Here is a 9497-nt window from a genome sequence, read left to right as displayed (position 1 = left end):
GGAAGTGCCCGTAATCTAGCCGCCCACACCTAGACACCAACCACTTCCACAGCCGTTGTCAGTTTTTTTAACTGGAGACACTACTTCTCAGTCGAGGAGTTCCTCAATTGGCTTAACAAGGGTTGAGTGCACTCTGCTGGACAACACCGCTCGGCAGGGCCTGCCGGTGACTCATCCAGCTGCTAGCCAAATCCTACAGCTCTTAATTTCGGTGATCTGACGGGGTCCGGTGTTACCACTGCGACAAAGCAGTTGGCAGTTAGATTGCGAGAGGGTATTTATTAGTGGTTGAGAAGTTGTGGGAAGTTAAGTCTTCTCACACAGATCGAAGCAACAAAGCAACAAAGCTGGTGACTCCTACTTAGACATAATATAGTTATAACAGTGCAAACAAGCAACTGAGGTCTTTCAATAACTATCTCCTATTAAATTGTAATTTCTCTGGCTCGCCTCAAATCATTAACAGTGTGTGGATGCTGGCCGCGCCGGCCGAAGTGGCCGTGCGGTTAAAGGCGCTGCAGTCTGGAACCGCGAGACCGCTACGGTCGCAGGTTCGAATCCTGCCTCGGGCATGGATGTTTGTGATGTCCTTAGGTTAGTTAGGTTTAACTAGTTCTAAGTTCTAGGGGACTAATGACCTCAGCAGTTGAGTCCCATAGTGCTCAGAGCCATTTGAACCATTTTTTGATGCTGGCCGCGGTTGTTTGTGGGACTTCGTGGTACTTCACAGAAGCTACGATGATGACAAGGAAAGAAATGTTTTGGTACAAGTTTCACTTCGCAAGGAAGGTTAATGATCGTAGAGTACGCACTCTTATCCATTCTTGGGGTACATCAGCACTGAATGATTTCATTTAAATGCAAAACAGAGTTTTAAACTGACTGCTGCTGAAAATTGGACGGAACGTTGAAATAAGGTGTCTGAGTTTGAGAATTCAATGCCTGTATCAAAGAGGGCCCGAGTACTTTCCTGTGGAATCTCCCTGCATGCGGTTAGTTGTTGTGCTCTTCACTCTGAAGGCTGGTTTGAAGTACCTCTCCACGCTAGTCTATCCTGTGCAAGCCTCTTCGTCTGTGAAAAGCTGTTGCCACAAACATCAGTTTGAATCTGCGAACTGTAGACAAGCCTTGTCACCCATTTAGAATTTGTTCCCCGTACAATTTCCTCGATTATCATATTAACTGCTCATTGAATAGTTCAGGACGTGTCCTGCCAAATGATCCCTTCGTTTATTGAAATTGTGCCACTCGATTCAGTACGTCTTCATTCGTTATGCCAGCGGTCACAAACTCATTAGTCAACAGAGCCAAATTTCAACAGCACAACGATTGATATTTCTTTTGAGAGCCAATTTTTTAAACTTAAGTTACGTAATTGTTATTCAATTAATTAGCGTTCTTCTAAGCTGGTATTTGCTGAAAACGCTCTCAATCTGATTGAAGTAAGTTCGCTGAATTGGACTCCTTCCAAATCTCTCATCCACACTCGTCCTGTATATTTGTTTCATCTGTCTTCTTTCGTTCACCCTCTCTGTATGTCAAACCATTTCGACATACCTTTCTCAATACTCGTTCACTCCACAACGCTCCCTAAAATGATCTTAACAAATTTTACTTAAAGTTTCAAGTCTTAGTTATACTTTACATACGTTGTATAAAACTATAACTGTATTATTTATTAAAGAAATTTCCTGGCAGGTTCACTGTGTGCCGGACCTAGACTCTAACTCGGGACCTTTGCCTTTCGCGGGCAAGTGCTCCACCATTTTCTTTTTTTTTTTTGCATTTTGTTCGTTGTTTATCGTTGTGTTTGATCGTTGCGGACGTCACATCACATCCGTTCAAGTTCTTTCGTTGATCCACTCAGTTTTTTATTACAGAGGCCAACCAGCTCTCTGACCGAACACGCTGAGCTACCGTGCCGGCTATCTGAGCTACCCAAGCACGACTTACGCCCCGTCCTCACAGCTTTACTTCTGCAAGTACCCCGTCTCCTACCTTCCATACTTTACAGAAGCTCTCCTGCTAACCTTGCAGTAATAGTACTCCTGAAAGAAAGGATATTGCGGAGACATGGCTTAGCCACAGTCTGGGGATGTTTCCAGAATGAGATTTTCACTCTGCACCGGATAGTGCGCTGATATGAAACTTCCTGGCAGATTAAAACTGTGTGCCGGACCGAGACTCGAACACGGGATCTTTGCCAACCATATTATTTGTTGATAAAATTAAATTATAAGATACCCACAAAATTAAATTATGATAATGACTGAGAAACACTTATGTGAACAATGGCCTTTTATCTCACCGGAATGTTTTGATAAGTCTTCTCGTCATGTTTGAAGATGATTGTTCCCGTGAGTTAGCAGACAAGAATAAGGAAAGAACAACAAACTGTAGTTGTTTCAGGTCACTACAAAGGCTAGGAATACTATTCCAGATGTTAATCAACACATTTTCCTTCTCCATGACTTTCAAAGCAAACCACTTGTGCTGTGAAGTAAGTTCACATTTGTTTTTCCCCTATATATCTACGTCAATACAAAGACGTTCAAATTTCGAGCTCGAATGTTTTTTTTAATTCAGCAATTGCATTTCAATGTTGGTAATGCAACATTAAAAGGGCAAAAATTTGATTCTGTTACAGTTGTATTAAGACAGCTTTTTTTCAAGCAAAGAGCTCCGTTGCTTTGACGTTTATGAATTCCTGACAGCTGTTGACAAAAGCTTCCCTCATATTTAAAACTTTTATTTTGAAGTAGCAAATGTTAGTAAACAACAATTTTCTTGGCGGAGTTCAACAGGATTTGAAAGTGGATCAAAGTTTTTCTTACAAAATATTGAGCAAAAACACAATTATTTATTTTCGAAGGAAATAAGTTCATGTAACATCCAAAATATTGTTTCCTTTCCCCTGTAGTATGCGATTAAGCTTATTTACATGAGACGTAACGTCCAACATGAAATAAAATTTATGGAACCACTGATCATTCGTTTGTTCCCAATAGTGAACGCCCCTCTGAAGGAGGAGATATGAAGTATGACACATCGAAGGAAAATAGAGCTTACATCGCTTTTCTTGAATACCAAAAATAGGCTAGAAACCTTACATTTCAAAACGTTTTTTCTTGATAACGTAAGTACTCACACCGTGACATGCAGCAGAAAGTCTGCGTACTCATTCTTGATTTACATTGAAAATTCATTAAAATGGCGTTGATTAACAAATTTTAACTGTAATGGAATTGACATTCTTAATCACGAATTTCATAACTTTGCAAATATCTTCTGGAAATGTCTGAACACTTCTAAGTTAGTGATGCAATGGTATGTCGTGATTAAATTTTTCTTTCAATTTAGCAACAAACCTGTTTCTTACTCCGCTCGTACTTTACGCCCCGTCTTTTGAAGACACGATTTTACGATACGCGTTGACACTTTATGTTTCTGGGTATGCACGTCCGCGCTCCCGCGTAGTATTTTTTTGGAAGAGAGAGCCACGCTCGAGGGGACAAAGAACCACAAGTGGCTCGCGAGCCGCGGTTTACCGACAAACGCCTGTCTACCCATCTCATCTCCTGCCCTGATCTATAACACCACATTTCAAAGATGTTTTATTCAGAGAAGTACAAAGTCTCGTCATGTTATTCAGCCTTTCCATAAGCTGGTCATTATGTTTGATTATTTTTCAAGCTCTACTTTGTAATACTTACTCTACTAACTAACACGTATTCCTTCTTCGTTTTCCCAGCTTAAGAATCCGACAATTTCGCTGCCTGTCTTGCATATATCATCAGCATTTACACTTATTTGACGCAAATAAATAAACAAGGAATACCGTCGACCACATCCCTTGCTGGGTCAGCCTTTTCCACGATCGCGTATATTTTTGCACAATTTAAAACAATGCAAAGATTAGCAGCTCAGTCATGTTGCTTTTTCCGACGTATAGGCAGAATGCCTAATGCAGCCCAAATAATGCTTTCTATAACCTGAAAACAGGACCCGTGGTCTAGGGGTAGCGTCTTTGATTCATAATCAAAACGTCTTCGGGTTCGATCCCCGCCACTGCCTAAATTTTGATAAATAATCAGCATTGGCGGCCGAAGACTTCCGGCATGAGAAGTCAGCCTCATTCTGCCAACGGCCTTGTCAAAGAGGGCGGAGGATCGGATAGAGGTTCAGGGCACTCTCTTGTCCTAGGGGTGGGAAATTGCCCCTAAAGGCGGAAGAATCAGCAATGATCAACGACATGAGGATGCAGAAGGCAATGGAAACCACTGCATTAAAGACACGTAACGTGTATCCACAGGTCATGTGGCCTGTAATTGAAGAAGTGTCATGATGATCTCTCCATTGGCAAAAGATTCCGGAATAGTCCCCCATTCGGATCTCCGGGAGGGGAAGGCCAAGAGGGAGGTTACCATGAGAAAAAGATTGAATAATCAACGAAAGGATAACGTTCTACGAGTCGGGGCGTGGAATGTCAGAAGCTTGAACGTGGTAGGGAAACTAGAAAATCTGAAAAGGGAAATGCAAAGGCTCAATCTAGATATAGTAGGGGTCAGTGAAGTGAAGTGGAAGGAAGACAAGGATTTCTGGTCAGATGAGTATCGGGTAATATCAACAGCAGCAGAAAATGGTATAACAGGTGTAGGATTCGTTATGAATAGGAAGGTAGGGCAGAGGGTGTGTTACTGTGAACAGTTCAAAAAAATGGCTCTGAGCACTATGGGACTCAACTGCTGTGGTCATAAGTCCCCTAGAACTTAGAACTACTTAAACCTAACTAACCTAAGGACATCACACACATCAATGCCCGAGGCAGGATTCGAACCTGCAACCGTAGCAGTCGCACGGTTCCGGACTGCGCGCCTAGAACCGCGAGACCACCGCGGCCGGCGAACAGTTCAGTGACCGGGTTGTTCTAATCAGAATCGACAGCAGACCAACACCGACAACGATAGTTCAGGTATACATGCCGACGTCGCAAGCTGAAGATGAACAGATAGAGGAAGTGTATGAGGATATTGAAAGGGGAATGCAGTATGTAAAGGGGGACGAAAATCTAATAGTCATGGGCGACTGGAATGCAGTTGTAGGGGAAGGAGTAGAAGAACAGGTTACAGGAGAATATGGGCTTGCGACAAGGAATGAAAGAGGGGAAAGACTAATTGAGTTCTGTAACAAGTTTCAGCTAGTAATAGCGAATACCCTGTTCAAGAATCACAAGAGGAGGAGGTATACTTGGAAAAGGCCGCGAGATACGGGAAGATTTCAATTAGATTACATCATGGTCAGACAGAGATTCCGAAATCAGATACTGGATTGTAAGGCGTACCCAGGAGCAGATATAGACTCAGATCACAATATAGTAGTGATGAAGAGTAGGCTGAAGTTCAAGACATTAGTCAGGAAGAATCAATACGCAAAGAAGTGGGATACGGAAGTACTAAGGAATGACGAGATACGTTTGAAGTTCTCTAACGTTGTAGATACAGCAATAAGGAATAGCGCAGTAGGCAGTACAGTTGAAGAGGAATGGACATCTCTAAAAAGGGCCATCACAGAAGTTGGGAAGGAAAACATAGGTACAAAGAAGGTAGCTGCGAAGAAACCATGGGTAACAGAAGAAATACTTCAGTTGATTGATGAAAGGAGGAAGTACAAACACGTTCCGGGAAAATCAGGAATACAGAAATACAAGTCGCTGAGGAATGAAATAAATAGGAAGTGCAGGGAAGTTAAGACGAAATGGCTGCAGGAAAAATGTGAAGACATCGAAAAAGATATGATTGTCGGAAGGACAGACTCAGCATACAGGAAAGTCAAAACAACCATGGTGACATTAAAAGCAACGGTGGTTACATTAAGAGTGCAACGGGAATTCCACTGTTAAATGCAGAGGAGAGAGCAGATAGGTGGAAAGAATACATTGAAAGCCTCTATGAGGGTGAAGATTTGTCTGATGTGATAGAAGAAGAAACAGGAGTCGATTTAAAAGAGATAGGGGATCTAGTATTACAATCGGAACTTAAAAGAGCTTTGGAGGACTTACGGTCAAATAAGGCAGAAGGGATAGATAACATTCCATCAGAATTTCTAAAATCATTGGGGGAAGTGGCAACAAAACGACTATTCACGTTGGTGTGTAGAATATGAGTCTGGCGACATACCATCTGACTTTCGGAAAAGCATCATCCACACAATTCCGAAGACGGCAAGAGCACAGGAAAGGAATTCGTGGCGGGCCGCATCAAACCACTCAGTAGGAAAAAAAAAAATAATAAAAAAAAAAATAAAAAAAAAATAAAAAACCTGAAGACAAATATATTATGTAGTTATTGAGGACAAAAACAACAGAAGTATGTCTCAGTGGTATTATCGCAACCGTGTGTGACAATCATGGCGATAAAATGACGGACTGGATGATAAGGAACTCGTTACGCTGCGACGGAACGTGAAGCTGTGAAACATTTGCCGATTTCCACTGTGAGAGTACAGTGTCTATCCAACGCTTTTATTACCCCGCCCCCCTCCCCTTCGTAAATTCGCGTAGTAGCTCGAATAATTTTAAAGGAAACATTACAGTTTTAATAAGAGACTCTGAAATTTTCCCAGTAAGTAGGAACTTAGAAGAGAATTCGGCTTTCCTCACAAAGTAAATTGCTTCTATAATCTTAATTTATGTTCGCAGTCGGCGCCTGGAACTTCATTAAAAATTCGGTTCTTGTACGAGCCGGGCAGACCGGCTGCGCTGCTCGAGGGACGCCAAAAATCTTCAAAGGATTATCAGCGAGCGAGCGGTTGCCAGTGCTGTCTACAACATCGTCATGAAAATATAACTTTTCGTCCACATATTTGAAAAGAAGTTGACTGAAGGAAGCACATCCCGGTAATTAGCAAAGACTAATATAACTTCTGATGGCTTTATTTAATCTATTTTCAACTATAATTTGAAAAATGTAGTTGCTTATGTTATAACAAAAATGGTTCAAATGTCTCTGAGCACTATGGGACTTAACATCTATGGTCATCAGTCCCCTAGAACTTAGAACTACTTAAAACTAACAAACCTAAGGACATCACACAACACCCAGTCATCACGAGGCAGAGAAAACCCCTGACCCCGCCGGGAATCGAATCCGGGAACCCGGGCGTGGGAAGCGAGAACGCTACCGCACGACCACTAGCTGCGGACTTATGTTATAATATACAAATTAAAATAATTATCTATGACAGTCACTTTTACTTTCTTTCTCAACGTGCTTCCATGTCATACACAAACATCTTCAGATGAGTCAGTGGTTCACAGGAGTTTTCCCTTTTCCTGGACGTAGCAACTTGGCTGCCTTTCACTTCTTTTCGCTATAAATTAGTCATTATGTATCAATTTTTATCATAATACGGCCCTGCAGTCATATACTATAAACGATAAAAAAAACTACTTTCAAGATGTTCCAGCATACAGCACACTGCAGGCAGATATTAATACATGTCTGCATCACTGAATATCGCAAAGACAAAATAGAAACAGTCCAGAGATCGTCCAGGTATGGGAACATAGTGCGTTTAAGTCAAAGAGAATATGGTGCTTTCAGTACGAATTAAAGATGCAAAAAATAGTGGAAATTTGAGGTAAGGACTATGGGACCAAACTGCTGAGGTCATCGGTTCCTAGGCTTACGCACTACCTAATCTAATTTAAAATGAAATGATAATTAAATCCACACCTTAGCTGCAAACAGGCGTGGTTATACATCATTGGGGACAAGTTGAAAATGTGTGCCCCAACCGGGACTCGAACCCGGGATCTCCTGCTTACACGGCAGACGCTCTATCCATATGAGCCACCCAGGGCACAGAGGATAGCGCGCTGCAGCTGTTTGCAGCTAGGGTGTGGATTTAATTATCATTTCACTCTAGAGAAGCTGCACGCTCATCAATGGTATCTGTTCTTTCGGAAACCGATACTACCTTCATATATAATCTAACTTAAACTAACTTACGCTAAGGACAACACACACATCCAAGCCAGAGGGAGGACTCGAACCTCTGACGGGGGGAGCCGCGCGAACCGTGACAAGACGCCCAAGACCGCACGGCTACCCCGCGAGGCTAAAGATGCAGACAGCATGCATATACAGGGTGTTACAAAAAGGTAAGGCCAAATTTTCAGGAAACATTCCTCACACACAAATAAAGAAAAGATGTTATGTGGACATGTGTCCGGAAACGCTTAATTTCCATGTTAGAGCTCATTTTAGTTTCGTTCTTCCACCTACGCTCAACGGAGTACGTTATCATGATTTCACACGGGATACTCTACCTGTGCTGCTAGAACATGTGCCTTTACAAGTACGACACAACATGTGGTTCATGCACGATGGAGCTCCTGCACATTTCAGTCGAAGTGTTCGTACGCTTCTCAACAATAGATTCGGTGACCGATGGATTGGTAGAGGCGGACCAATTCCATGGCCTCCACGCTCTCCTGACCTCAACCCTCTTGACTTTCATTTATGGGGGCATTTGAAAGCTCTTGTCTACGCAACCCCGGTACCAAATGTAGAGACTCTTCGTGCTCGTATTGTGGAAGCCTGTGATACAATACGCCATTCCCCAGGGCTGCATCAGCGCATCAGGGATTCCATGCGCCGGAGGGTGGATACATGAATCCTCGCTAACGGAGGACATTTTGAACATTTCCTGTAACGAAGTGTTTGAAGTCACGCTGGTACGTTCTGTTGCTGTGTGTTTCCATTCCACGATTAATGTGATATGAAGAGAAGTAATAAAATGAGCTCTAACATGGAAAGTAAGCGTTTCAGGACACGTGTCCACATAACATATTTTGTTCCTTTGTGTGTGAGGAATGTTTCCTGAAAGTTTGGCCGTACCTTTTTGTAACACCTTGTAGATGTTTACATTTTTAGAACGTTCTCTAATTCCTTCAGAGTTCTCAAACACGTCTGCTTCCAGATGTAGAACACGGCAAGAGGGTGTGCATTATTAATCAACGTGTATAATATTACGAAAATGCTTTTGGCAAAACAGAAAATAGTGGAATGTATACTGGGTCCTTTTGTCCGCCGTGTGCAAACTCTAGGGATTGATCGATGAGAGGATATGGAAAGAAGGGTCTAATGACTTATGTCTGGAAATGCATGGTTTCCATGCTAGAAACCATTTATTCACTCATACATTGTTACAGAGACTGCGGACAAACAAGAGCTGTACCACCAGTCAGAGTTACAATATGCATGGGTTCCTAGTTCCACCGTTCCTCATATCTCATGCCCTAGCGCCCTCTCCTCCCATAGTAAATGGTAATGTTGTGTCGGATTGACGTCTCTTGCTGACTCACCTGGTAGCGGATGTGATACTGCGTTGTACACAATGATTCCGTATTCGAATCGAGAGCTTGCCGACATGGTGTTTACTAAAGGAAAGGCAAATGGCAACGGGCGGCGGGCAGCAAGATTGTATCAGGAGAC

Source organism: Schistocerca nitens, chromosome 7 (assembly GCF_023898315.1).
Source record: "Schistocerca nitens isolate TAMUIC-IGC-003100 chromosome 7, iqSchNite1.1, whole genome shotgun sequence".
Classification (NCBI taxonomy): Eukaryota; Metazoa; Arthropoda; class Insecta; order Orthoptera; family Acrididae; genus Schistocerca; species Schistocerca nitens.
The sequence above is the reverse complement of the archived record's forward strand: the minus strand, read 5'-3'. Positions refer to the sequence as shown.